The sequence below is a fragment of the Salvelinus alpinus genome, chromosome 33 (assembly GCF_045679555.1).
Source record: "Salvelinus alpinus chromosome 33, SLU_Salpinus.1, whole genome shotgun sequence".
Lineage (NCBI taxonomy): Eukaryota > Metazoa > Chordata > Actinopteri > Salmoniformes > Salmonidae > Salvelinus > Salvelinus alpinus.
The window spans coordinates 19,959,162-19,971,017 of NC_092118.1; the positions used below are offsets into that span (position 1 = coordinate 19,959,162).

At 41.4% G+C, this 11,856-nt stretch overlaps 1 long non-coding RNA gene across 1 annotated transcript; it reads left to right on the forward strand.

Moving 5' to 3' along the window:
• Positions 1 to 1,860: 1,860 nt before the first annotated feature.
• On the forward strand, positions 1,861 to 4,008 carry LOC139562957 (uncharacterized). The gene is made up of 2 exons (XR_011672466.1): positions 1,861 to 3,040; positions 3,605 to 4,008. It is a non-coding gene; the product is annotated as an uncharacterized lncRNA (long non-coding RNA).
• Positions 4,009 to 11,856: the final 7,848 nt, after the last annotated feature.

Consider the following 11,856-nt stretch of genomic DNA (forward strand, 5'->3'; position numbering starts at 1 on the left):
CGCTTGCAACGCCAGGGTTGTGGGTTCATTCCCCACGGGGGGACCAGGATGAATATGTATGAACTTTCCAATTTGTAAGTCGCTCTGGATAAGAGCGTCAGCTAAATGACTTAAATGTTAAATGTAAAATCTGTACAGATTTTGACAATGGGGTCACATGCAATGCATTTCGCATCAGCACTATAAGTTGCTGCAAAATATGAAGATGTACTCAATATGACTTACCAAGAGTTGAACTGCGTCATAGGTGAAGAAGTGCAATATCTTATATATAGCTGCAAAAAAGAGAGGGTAGGAGAACCCTCTTATACCTGCTGTCCACTCCCACGTCAATTAGCTATAAGTTATTAAGGATTTAGCAGAATACACAGCCTATTGTCCACAAAAAGGTTATTAGAAGGGTACTGCTTAAACTCAAGAATATTGTTGCAAGAATATTCAAAAACCATAAGATGTGCGATTTCGAGGGACTGCCAGTACTCATCCGGGACAAAGCTGGTCTGGACCAGGAAGCAGTTGATGAGACGAAATGCCACAATGAAGACACTGACATGGACCCCCAATACACCTGAGGAGAAGAAGAATAAACAAAAACACGTCAGATTAGGCTGCTTGTGTTAGATGTGCATTGGTAATTACATCCATTATCAACTAGTCATTTGAAAGACTCAAGCATTCTGAAACTGCAAGTACAATTGCATGCTCCTGGATCACCTGTTGCGTACTTCAATTTAATTTGCATTTATTTATTTAACCTTTAATTAACTAGGCAAGTCAGTTAAGAACACATTCTTATTTATGTTGATGTAGCTAGCTAAACTTTATTTCCATTCTAACTTTTATCATCAACAGCAGTTTGACATTTGTTCAGTCTGCTAAAAATATGATAGCTGCTATAACAAACAGGGAACATACTGTCGTGTCCAAAAGTTTTGAGAATGACACATATTAATTTCCACAAAGTCTGCTGCTTCAGTGTCTTTAGATATCTTTGTCAGATGTTACTATGGAATACTGAAGTATAATTACAAGCATTTTATAAGTGTCAAAGGCTTTTATTGACAATTACATGAAGTTGATGCAAAGAGTCAATATTTGCAGTGTTGACCCTTCTTTTTCAAGACCCCTGCAATCCGCCCTGGCATGCTGTCAATTAACTTCTGGGCCACATCCTGACTGATGGCAGCCCATTCTTGCATAATCAATGCTTGGAGTTTGTCAGAATTTGTGGGGTTTTGTTTGTCCACCCACCTCTTGAGGATTGACCACAAGTCCTCAATGGGATTAAGGTCTGGGGAGTTTCGTGGCCATGGACCCAAAATATCGATGTTTTGTTCTCCGATCCACTTAGTTATCACTTTTGCCTTATGGCAAGGTGCTCCATCATGCTGGAAAAGGCATTGTTCGTCACCAAACTGTTCCTGGATGGTTGGGAGAAGTTGCACTCGGAGGATGTATTGCTACTATTCTTTATTCATGGCTGTGTTCTTAGGCAAAATTGTGTGTGAGCCCACTCCCTTGGCTGAGAAGCAACCCCCCACATGAATGGTCTCAGGATGCTTTACTGTTTGCATGACACAGGACTGATGGTAGCGCTCACCTTGTCTCCTATGGACAAGCTTTTTTCCAGATGCCCCAAACAATCGGAAAGGGTATTCATCAGAGAAAATGACTTTACCCAAGTCCTCAGCAGTCCAATCCCTGTACCTTTTGCAGAATATCAGTCTGTCCCTGATGTTTTTCCTGGAGAGAAGTGGCTTCTTTGTTGCCCTTCTTGACACCAGGACATCTTCCAAAAGTCTTCACCTCACTGTGCGTGCATATGCACTCACACTTGCCTGCTGCCATTCCTGAGCAAGCTCTGTACTGGTGGTGCCGCGATCCCGCAGCTGAATCAACTTTAGGAGACGGTCCTGGCGCTTGCTGGACTTTCTTGGGTGCCCTGAAGTCTTCTTCACAACAATTGAACCGCTCTCCTTGAAGTTCTTGATGATCCGATAAATGCTTGATTTAGGTGCAATCTTACTGGCAGCAATATCCTTGCCTGTGAAGTCCTTTTTGTGCAAAGCAATGATGACGGCACGAGTTTCCTTGCAGGTAACCATGGTTGACAGAGGAAGAACAATGATTCCAAGCACCACCCTCCTTTTTGAAGCTTCCAGTCTGTTATTCAAACTCAATCAGCATGACAGAGTGATCTCCAGCCTTGTCCTCGTCAACACTCACACCTGTGTTAACGAGAGAATCACTGACATGATGTCAGCTGGTCCTTTTGTGGCAGGGCTGAAATGCAGTGGAATTTTGGGGGAGGGGATTCAGTTCATTTGCATGGCAAAGAGGGACTTTGCAATTAATTGCAATTCATTAGATCACTCTTCATAACATTCTGGAGTATATGCAAATTGCCATCATACAAACTGAGGCAGCAGACCTTGTGAAAATTAATATTTGTGTCATTCTCAAAACTTTTGGCCACGACTGTACTGTACCATTATCAAGAGGACATGTTTCTTCTTCACTATATAGTTGGGATTTTCGTTTCCTCAGTTTAACAGGCTCTGCTTTGTTTCCAATATTTAAGCGTGCACGAATCTTTTCCATTACTTAAACTAAACTAAAACTAACTACATATAACGTAGCTAATTCGAGCAGCACCAAAATTCACATTAGTTCCGTGTTTGTGCTCCGAGATAGATGACGTCAGACGATTCCTAGGAAAGTAAATGCTATTGTCAAGATATCATTATTGTGTTACATATCGGTGATGTAAAATTATACAGCTTGCAATGTTATCTGTACCACGTATAGAACATACAATGGATTGAATAAATTATGATATGCATTTTATGGGGATGAATCATACAAGTCCCAAATCGCATTTTACGTTTATTGTTGTCCTTTATCTTGTCCCGTTTCATTCGCCGTAGATGTATGTTCGACCTTTGCACTCAAACAAAACGACGCTTTCTAGCCAGCGTTAGTTGTTTAATTGTTAGAATTGTAGACGGTTTGGTCTAAACACACTTCATAAAAGATCGGGGTGAGTTATGTTAAAGCAAGAAAAATTATGAAAACACAAGATTTGTGTGTCATTTGTCTCTCACTAGCTAGCTATGGCTAACAACCTACGGTTTTGTCTAGAGGGATACAGTTTTTGTGAAAGTTGACTTTTTGTAGCAGGTTAGAATTTATACAGCAGGTTAGGATAACCAATTAACATTCGTGTAAGTGTAGTAGCGCAGGATCTGGTTGAGTATGAGTGGAGAGTTTTGCAATGTCGCATGTTTACAAAGAATCTGACACCACGGGGACGTACAACAATTCATGTCATTATTATTCATATGCTGTATGTAGCTGAGGTTTGCGTTTACATCACTAATGCTGTATCATGCACACAATGTTTTATAAATGCTTACATTTCCTTCTCTGCATATGTAGCAGCTTGGTAATGTCACAACATCCACGTGATTTAAACTTTTGATAGGACATTCTACTGCACAATTGAGCCCCATGAAGAAAGCTTTGTGTGCTTCCTGCAAAAACGTAATGTACAACATCAGTGTGACAAAGCAAAGCTTTTGGGTAACCTCTTCTATTCTTCCAGGATCATCGATGCAAGTGTAGGTGGGACTCCTGATCCAGAGAGAACATGTTTCGACGAAGGATACCCTTTGCACAGATAGCCTTTGCCACTGTGCTAGGAGTTGCTGGGGGAGTTTATATATATAGACCCATGTTTGAGCCCCAGCACAATAACTCTGTTCCAGAGACTTTGAGTCAAACTGAGGACAATTGGATGCCTGAAAGCCAAGGACAGTCTAGAGATAGCAACAATGTGCCCAAGGGGCCTGGACAGTATGAAATCAATAGAACTGTGTAGGAGAGTGTGGGACAGTCAGCGGCCTATGCAGAAGTGGCTGTCAAGGAATCATTTCAGTTAATTTGTGGTTTGGTGTGTAAATTAGACGTGAATTTTAATGTTAAATAAAATCCCTTCTGCTACTGAAAGATCTCACAAATCCAGTAATGTGTCAGCAGGGTTGGGTATGTTACTTTATAATTGTAATCCGTTACAGTTACTAGTTACCTGTTCAAAATTGTAATCAAATTAAAATCAAATGTATTTAAATAGCCCTTCTTACATCAGCTGATATATCAAAGTGCTGTACAGAAACCCAGCCTAAAACCCCAAACAGCAAGCAATGCAGGTGTAGAAGCACAGTGGCTAGGAAAAACTCCATAGAAAGGCCGAAACCTAGGAAGAAACCTAGAGAGGAACCAGGCTATGAGGGGTGGCCAGTCCTCTTCTGGCTGTGCCGGGTGGAGATTATAACAGAACATGGCCAAGATGTTCAAATGTTCATAAATGACCAGCATGGTCAAATAATAGTAATCACAGGAGGAGTCATCATGCCAGGTAGTCCTGAGGCATGGTCCTAGGGCTCAGGTCCTCCGAAAGAGAGAATTAGAGAGAGCATACTTAAATTCACACAGGACACCGGATAAGACAGGAGAAATACTCCAGATATAACAGACTGACCCTAGCACCCCGACACAAACTACTGCAGCATAAATACTGGAGGCTGAGACAGGAGAGGTCAGGAGACACTGTGGCACCATCCGATGATACCCCCGGACAGGGCCAAACAGGCAGGATATAACCCCACCCACTTTGCCAAAGCACAGCCCCCACACCACTAGAGGGTTATCTTCAACCACCAACTTACCATCCTGAGACAAGGCCGAGTATAGCCCACAAAGATCTCCGCCACGGCACAACCCAAGGGGGGCGCCAACCCAGACAGGAAGACCACGTCAGTGACTCAACTCACTCAAGTGACGCACCCCTCCTAGGGACGGCATGGAAGAGCACCAGTAAGCCAGTGACTCAGCCCCTGTAATAGGGTTAGAGGCAGAGAATCCCAGTGGAGAGAGGGGAACCGGCCAGGCAGAGACAGCAAGGGCGGTTCGTTGCTCCAGTAACTTTCCGTTCACCTTCACACTCCTGGGCCAGACTACACTCAATCATAGGACCTACTGAAGAGATGAGTCTTCAATAAAGACTTAAAGGTTGAGACCTAGTCTGTGTCTCTCACATGGGTAGGCAGGCAGACCATTCCATAAAAATTGAGCTCTTTAGGAGAAAGCCCTGCCTCCAGCTGTTTGCTTAGAAATTCTAGGGACAATTAAGAGGCCTGCGTCCTGTGACCGTAGCGTATGTGTAGGTATGTACGGCAGGACCAAATCGGAAAGATAGGTAGAAGCAAGCCCATGTAATGCTTTGTAGGTTAGCAGTAAAACCTTGAAATCAGCCCTTGCCTTAACAGGAAGCCAGTATAGGGAGGCTAGCACTGGAGTAATATGATCAAATGTTTTGGTTCTAGTCAGGATTCTAGCAGCCGTATTTAGCACTAACTGAAGTTTATTTAGTGCTTTATCCGGGTAGCCGGAAAGTAGAGCATTGCAGTACTCTAACCTAGAAGTAACAAAAGCATGGATAAATTTTTCTGCCTCATTTTTGGACAGAATATTTCAGATTTTTGAAACCATCTTGATATGTTCGTCAAAAGAGAGATCAGGGTCCAGAGTAACGCCGAGGTCCTTCACAGTTTTATTTGAGAAGACTGTACAACCATCAAGATTAATTGTCAGATTCAACAGAAGATCTCTTTGTTTCTTGGGACCTAGAACAAGCATCTCTGTTTTGTCCGAGTTTAAAAGTAGAACGTTTGCAGCCATCCACTTCCTTATGTCTGAAACACAGGCTCCCAGCGAGGGCAATTTTGGGGCTTCACCATGTTTCATTGAAATGTACAGCTGTGTGTCATCCGCAAAGCAGTGAAAGTTAACATTATGTTTTCGAATGACATCCCCAAGAGGTAAAATATATAGTGAAAACAATAGTGGTCCTAAAACGGAACCTTGAGGAACACCGACATTTACAGTTGATTTGTCGGAGGACAAACCATTCACAAAGACAAACTGATATCTTTCCGACAGATAAGATCTAAACCAGGCCAGAACTTGTCCGTGTAGACCAATTTGGGTTTCCAATCTCTCCAAAAGAATGTGGTGATCGATGGTATCAAAAGCATCACAAAGGTCTAGGAGCACAAAGACAGATGCAGAGCCTCGGTCTGACGCCATTAAAAGGTAATTTACCACCTTCACAAGTGCAGTCTCAGTGCTATGATGGGGTCTAAAACCAGACTGAAGCATTTCGTATAAATTGTTTGTCTTCAGGAAGACAGTGAGTTGCTGTGCAACAGCTTTTTCTAACATTTTTGAGAGGAATGGGAGATTCAATATAGGCCGATAGTTTTTTATATTTTCTGGGTCAAGGTTTCGCTTTTTCAAGAGAGGCTTTATTACTGCCACTTTTAGTGAGTTTGTTACACATCCGGTGGATAGAGAGCCGTTTATTATGTTCAACATAGGAGGGCCAAGCACAGTAAGCAGCTCTTTCAGTAGTTTAGTTGGAATAGGGTCCAGTATGCAGCTTGAAGGTTTAGAGGCCATGATTATTTTCCTCATTGTGTCAAGAGATATAGTACCAAAACACTTGAGTGTCTACCTTGATCCTAGGTCCTGGCAGAGTTGTGCAGACTCAGGACAACTGAGCTTTGGAGGAATACGCAGATTTAAAGAGGAGTCCGTAATTTGCTTTCTAATGATCATGATCTTTTCCTCAAAGAAGTTCATGAATTTATTTCGCTGAAGTGAAAGCCTTGGGGAATGCTGCTTTTTAGTTAGCTTTGCGAAAATATCAAAAATAAATTTTGAGTTCTTATTTTCCTCAATTAAGTTGGAAAAATAGGATGATCGAGCAGCAGTGAGGGCTCTTCGATACTGCACGGTACTGTCTTTCCAGAAACATAACTTTTGGATTACCCAAACTAAATAACGTATTATGATTCCATTCTTTTATTTTAAGATTACTTTCCCCTTAAGAGGCATTAGAAGAAGACGAACATGTATGTTACCAATTGAACGACATCTATTGCAGGATAAATCAATCTTAAAGTTTACATAGGTGGCCATATATGGATGTTCAATTTTACTTTATGGGTTGGTTATGTAGGCTTCTTCTAAGCCATCGCTTTCTACTACATATAATAATACGAATTATATTATATATATTATATTAAATTATATCTTTACAATAAAAACCAGTCTATCAGAATTCCAGTCATTCCAATAAATGTTATACCCCTTGATCTTCAAGAATAGGACTTGGAAGTATAGATTAGCCAAATTGTTTTACCTGAGCATGACCCCAAAACTAAGGACTTATTAGCCAGCCCTACTCTGTTTCTGATTTTGTCATGGAGGACTGATTGGGCTCACTGCGCTCATGGAATGTCATGCTTTGAGCACTACTGAAAAGTGCTATTTAAATGTGACAAATTAATGCCATATGCTGCATTTGCTATAGGCCTATTGTTTACCTTTTTTTTGTGACACTTTTGATATCTTGATGATATGCAGCTGTTTTAAAGGGCAAATCCACAGATGAAACAATAACAAAACGGTTGCCCCGCCTCTTTTGGTTTTAACCATGTTATGAGGCTATACAGTGTTTGTTTACATTTACAATGTTTACAAACATTGGAGTAAAACAAGCTAATATTTTGGGTTTTCATTGAGTGTGACAGTTAAACTAAGCTCAGGAGTCATTTATAAATGATATTCTTCAAGAATCAATGGAGATGGACTTATAAATGATATACAAAAATGGATGTAGCAACTATAGTACAGATTGCCCTTTTAAGTCTATCAAAAGTGTGCAAGTTTGAGCATGTGTCCATTAGGCCTATGATATTTTATTTTTTATCAGCATGAATTAGATTGAGCAATAAAAAAACACTTTTATTCCATAGGCTTGGATCCGCACTATGCAGCTGTTGCAAGAGTGCGTTTTTTACTGGCTGTCCACTGGTTTCAAAAACAATGATTGATAGGCAGCTTAAAGTAATTGAATTCAACCATTATTGGGTTCAAATACACATTTAGATTTGTTAACAACTATCCACAGCAACCACAATATGTAAGGCGCAAATAGCTACATCATAGAGCAGCAGTGTGATTCACATCAATGTGCTATGTAGACATCAATAATAAGTGATATCCATATCGCTGTAGACTACACCATTGCTGTCAACTTTACATTCAAATGTTTATTCAAGTTGGATAATCTTTGGATGCCGACAGCAGTCGCCCCATCGGAAGACAGTTTGGACTGTAGCCAACAAAAGCCTATTCCTGCTTTTTTCCCGCGATCCATAAAACACATTTGGTGTGTCATTGATATCATAACCGCACTCGATAAAAGACAGTACTGTGCAGCCGTCTTCATCGACCTGGCCAAGTCTTTCGTCTCTGTCAATCACCGCATTCTTATCTGCAGACTCAACAGCCTTGATTTCTCAAATGACTGCCTCGCCTGGTTCACCAACTACTTCTCAGACAGAGTTCAGTGTGTCAAATCGGGGGGCCTGTTGTCCGGACCTCTGGCAGTCTCTATGTGGGTGCCGCAGGGTTCAAATCTCAGGCCGACACTTTTCTCTGTGTGTATATCAATGATGTCGCTCTTGCTGCTGGTGATTCTCTGATCTACCTCTACACAGACGACACCATTCTATATACCTTTGGACACTGTTAACAAACCTACAGACGAGCTTCAATGCCATACAACACTTCTTCCGTGGCCTCCAACTGCTCTTAAATGCTAGTGAAACTAAATGCGTGCTTTTCAACCGATAGCTGCCCACACCCGCCTTCCCGACTAGCATCCCTACTCTGGACAGTTCCGACTTAGAATATGTGGACAACTACAAATACCTAGGCGTCTACAAATACCTAGACTGTAAACTCTCCTTCCAGACTCACATTAAGCATCTCCAATCCAAAATTAATTTAGAATCGGCTTCCTATTTCGCAACAAAGCCTGTTTCACTCATGTTGCTTAACATACCCTCATAAAACTGACTATCCCTCCGATTCTTGACTTCGGCGATGTCATTTACAAAATAGCCTCCAGCACTACTCAGCAAATTAGATGTAGTCTATCACAGTGCCATCCGTTGTGTCACCAAAGCCCCATATACAGTTGAAGTCGTAAGTTTACATACACTTATTTTGGAGTCATTAAAACTTGTTTTTCAACCACTCCACAAATTTCTTGGTAACAAACTATAGTTTTGGCAAGTCGGTTAGGACTTCTACTTTGTGCATGACACACGTAATTTTTCCAACAATTGTTTACAGACAGATTATTTCACTTATAATTCACTGTATCACAATTCCAGTGGGTCAGAAGTTTACATACACTAAGTTGACTGTGCCTTTAAACAGCTTGGAAAATTCCAGAAAATGAAGCTTCTGATAGGCTAATTGACATCATTTGAGTCAATTGGAGGCGTACCTGTGGATGTATTTCAAGGTCTACCTTCAAACTCAGTGCCTCTTTGCTTGACATCATGGGAAAATCCTTGGGAGCACGACGCCAGGTCAGCGGAGTCAATCACCACCTTCCGGAGACACCTGAAACCCCACCTCTTTAAGGAATACCTAGGATAGGATAAAGTAATCCTTCTAACCCCCCCCCCCCTTAAAAGAGTTAGATGCACTATTGTAAAGTGGTTGTTCCACTGGATATCATAAGGTGAATGCACCAATTTGTAAGTCGCTCTGGATAAGAGCGTCTGCTAAATGACTTAAATGTAAATGTAAATGTGGAGCAATTTTCAAACGCTTGAAGGTACCATGTTCATCTGTACAAACAATAATATGCAAGTATAAACACCATGGGACGCCGTCATACCGCTCAGGAAGGAGACACGTTCTGTCTCCTAGAGATGAACGTACTTTGGTGCAAAAAGTGCAAATCAATCCCAGAACAACAGCAAAGGACCTTGTGAAGATGCTGGAGGAAACAGGTACAAAAGGATCTATATCCACAGTAAAACGAGTCCTATATCGACATAACCTGAAAGGCCGCTCAGCAAGGAAGAAGCCACTGCTCCAAAACCGCCATAAAAAAGGCCAGACTACAGTTTGCAACTGCACATGGGGACAAAGATTGTACTTTTTGGAGAAATGTCCTCTGGTCTGATGAAACAACAATAGAACTGTTTGGCCAGAATGACCATCGTTATGTTTGGAGAAAAAAGGAGGAGGGTTGCAAGCCGAAGAACACCATCCCAACCGTGAAGCACGGGGGTGGCAGCATCATTGTGTTGTGGGGGTGCTTTGCTGCAGGAGGGACTGGTGCACTTTACAAAATAGATGGCATCATGAGGAAGGAACATCTCAAGACATCAGTCAGGATGTTAAAGCTTGGTCGCAAATGGGTCTTCCAAATGGACAATGACCCCAAGCATACTTCCGAAGTTGTGGCAAAATGGCTTAAGGACAACAAAGTCAAGGTATTGGAGTGGCCATCACAAAGCACTGACCTCAATCCTATGGAAAATTTGTGGGCAGAACTGAAAAAGCGTGTGCGAGCAAGGAGGCCTACAAACCTGACTCAGTTACACCAGCTCTGTCAGGAGGAATGGGCCAAAATTCACCCAACTTTTTGTGGGAGGCTTGGGTCAAACGTTTCAGGTAGCCTTCCATAAATTAAACAATTTACAGGCAATGCTACCAAATACTAATTGAGTGTATGTAAACTTCTGACCCACTGGGAATGTGATGAAAGAAATAAAAGCTGAAATAAATTATTATTCTCTACCATTATTCTGACATTTCACATTCTTAAAGTAAAGTGGTGATCCTAACTGACCTAAGACAGGGCATTTTTACTAGGATTAAATGTCAGGAATTGTGAAAAACTGAGTTTAAATGTATTTGGCTACGGTGTATGTAAACTTCCGACTTCAACTGTATTACCCACCACTGCGACCTGTATGCTCTCGTTGGCTGGCCCTCGCTTCATATTCGTCACCAAACCCACTGGTACCAGGTCATCTGTAAGTCTTTGCTAGGTAGAGCCCCGCCTTATCTCAGCTCACTGGTCACCATAGCAACACCCACGGCTCCAGCAGGTTTATTTCACTGGTGATCCCCAAAGCCAACTCCTCCTTTGGCTGCCTTTCTTTCCAGTTCTTTGCTGCCAATGACTGGAACGAATTGCAAAAATCACTGAAGCTTATATCTCCCTCACTAACTTTCAGCATCAACTGTCAGAGCAGCTTACCGATCACTGCACCTGTACACAGCCCATCTGTAAATAGCCCACCCAACTACCTCATCCCCATGTTATTTATTTTTGCTCTTTTGCACCCCAGTATCTCTACTTGCACATCATCATCTGCACATCTATCACTCCAGTGTTAATGCTAAATTGTAATTATTTTGCCACTATGGCCTATTTATTTGCCTTACCTCCCTAATCATACTACATTTGCACACACTGTATATAGATTATTCTCTTGTGTTATTGACTGTACGTTTTTTTTCTTCCCATGTGTAACTCTGTTGTTTTTGTCGCACTGCTTTGCTTTATCTTGGCCAGATCGCAGTTGTAAATGAGAACTTGTTCTCAACTGGCCTACCTGGTTAAATACAGGTGAAATAAATAAAAAATCATAGTGATCTCTGACTTGTGGTCAGACTCACTCAGGTGGAACAAATTTAAACTTGCTCCTTTTTTTCAATGCTGATTTGAATATCATTGAGAGAACAGGTGTCAAGTTTTTTTCCCACAAACGTTCTTTCTGAATTTAAAAGTAATCATCTAGTTTTTCAAAATTATTTATAATCTGATGACCATATTTTTGCTGGTTACAGATTACAGTTGGCGGTTTTTGTAATCCCTTACTTCGATCACACCGACAGTTATTGCATTTTGGT